The sequence below is a fragment of the Telopea speciosissima genome, chromosome 9 (genome assembly GCF_018873765.1).
Source record: "Telopea speciosissima isolate NSW1024214 ecotype Mountain lineage chromosome 9, Tspe_v1, whole genome shotgun sequence".
NCBI classification, from domain to species: domain Eukaryota; kingdom Viridiplantae; phylum Streptophyta; class Magnoliopsida; order Proteales; family Proteaceae; genus Telopea; species Telopea speciosissima.
In genome coordinates, this window is record NC_057924.1 from 44,700,861 (window position 1) to 44,703,477 (window position 2,617).

A 2,617-nucleotide genomic window follows, 5' to 3' on the forward strand; every position below is an offset into this window, starting at 1 on the left:
AGTTCTGCCCACAAAGTTGCAGATCGCAAATGCTGATGTGGCTCGTGATGGATGAATGAGCAGTCGACACATAATAGTGCTTTCTAGAATCTCACCCATGTCAACATGTTCTAGGGGACCAAATATCTCCTTTTGCCACGTCATTTTCTTGTTGCATCATTCTCTCACCTCCATGCCAACAGCCCAACACAGACTGGCCCCCAGATAGAGGGGAGAGAACATCAGGCCAATACAATTTGGAAGGTATGTCTAACTTGGGTTTCTTCATCTGCCAGCAAGACCATGGAACATCTGTTTCTCCTCTCCTTCTAACTAGTGAAATCACTGCACTATTTATCACCCTCTTCTCTTATTTCTTCCTTGATTCTACTTCACAATATGCTCTGCATATCATAGAATATACCTTATATCAATCATTTAATTCTGCTTGTAAGGTTTTTCTGTATTATAACATATTTGATAGCATGGGGGTCCTTATTCCTATTGCACCACAGTAAGTTTTCATATTAAATTTGTTTGTCTGCAAAGGTTTTTTTTTTTTTAATAGATAGACAAGTAGCAGGAGAGACAGACTGGTGGGGGAAGGGATGGGCCTATATATATTATATTTGTAGAGAAAATTATTAAGTGGCAGATCACAAATGCTGATGTGGATCAAGATAGACGAATCAGCGTTCGACACATAAAAACTTTCTTGATAGGGACTCAAAAATTCCCCATTTTTAAATCTGCACCCATATCAACTTGTTCTAGGGGGACCAAATATATCTCATTTTGCCATGTATAATATTTGTTTGTTGCATTATTCTTTCACCTTCAAACCAACAGCTTGACACGTGGTGGCCCCAGATAGAGGGGAGAGAACATGGGGGCCAATCCAATTTGGAGGGTTCCTTTCTTTTAGCATTGGTGATGGGTTGGAGGTTGTGGACCTTTATAGAATCTGTATTTGTGGGTCTGGTGGATTGAGCATCAAAATCTCAATTTTGGTTGGACTATCAAAAAGGTGGCTCTTTTACCTTATGAACACTTCACCTGATTGAGCCATTTCTGTTTTCTTCTGATTTCTGCATTAGACACCAAAAATCAAACTGGAAACTATCTCATAGAAAATAAAAAATATGGACTTTCCAGTCACTGGCATTTTACCCTTCTCAGGTGGGAAAGAACGGTAAGGCATGGCCTATGAGATGCACTCTTGTGAAAATGGTTTGTGGTCATGAATCCTTTCAACCCCTATTTCCAGAATAGAGAAGCTGGATCCTGATTTGCAATGAGAACTCAGTTATCTTGCCCTAGGGGTCCAACCCAACCTAGGTTAGCCCATTGGTGTATTAGAAGCCCATCATCAAACCCAGTATGAACCCACTACTTTTGCTGGGCTGGATTTGATTTTTAACAGAAGAAGTAACAGGTTGGAACGGGCCTGGGCACTTAGCTGTTACTCTCATCTATGTCATCTGGGCCGATTAATTGCAACTTCCTAGTCCAGTGCTAAATATTAGTCAATTACCAGTTCTGTAGGGCCTGGTTGTTTTTCAGATTTTATTGGGTTTGGTTTAACCAAAACACCTATTTTTTGCATTTGCATTTTGGTGATTTGATCTGAAAATTTTTATGTAAATCTGAAATGCTATTATCATTAGGGAAGAGGTTTTCTGTTCGGTGACTTAAAAAATTACAAGTCATAATGACTTGGATGTTAATAGGGGGTATTATGATAATTTCATCAAATATGTGGGAGTATCAAATGCTTTCTCCATGGTGGATGGTTCCACATCATGATGTCCATTTTACTCGTTGGTAGATCAGAAAACTTTTCTTTTTTCTCTATTATTATTATTAGGCAAAAGTTTTTTTGGTTGTAGACCAATAATGGAACATCATGGTCTGGAGTCATCTACCATGGAAAAGGAATAAATACTCTCCCTTTCCCTTTTGTTGATAAAGTTATCAACATCAACTGCCAAGATTACTCCTGAGTTTTTTTAAACTGCTAATCAGAGAACCTCTTCCCTTATATATTCTCTACTTGAGGAGATCATCAATTGAATGGAAATCATTCTCGATCGCCTGGGGTTTGCAGGTATGTTGATCTCCTATTGCAGCGAGGTTTGTAGAGACAATTGTTTGACAGGTTTGTAGGGGGGCGACGGTTGCATGGGTTGCACCGTAGGCGGGGTTGATGAGGCTATATCCAATGTTTTTCCCATGGATTTTCAGCAAAGTTCCACAGATTTCGTAGGACTTTGTAATGGGGTGGGATGCGAGAAACAATCAGCTACGTAGGCCAATAGAATTTGACAAACTAAAAGTTGTCGACCCAAGTTCCCACCCCCTATAACCAAACGATCTATTATCTTGTGGGGTGGAAAGGTTCGTACAACTATCCCAACCCTTAACTCCAAACCCCCCCACCAAAGTCCTAAACTATTGATGCACATCCTATTGACAACCATCATCATATATTTGGAAACCAAAGATTGAATCTCTCTTGTATAGAAACCATATCACATGTGATATCGGTTATCTCCTTTCCTAGTTATTGAGATATCCTAGGATTCTCTATCATTGTAAGCTATATATTCTCTCCTTGAGCAGATCATCAATTGAATGT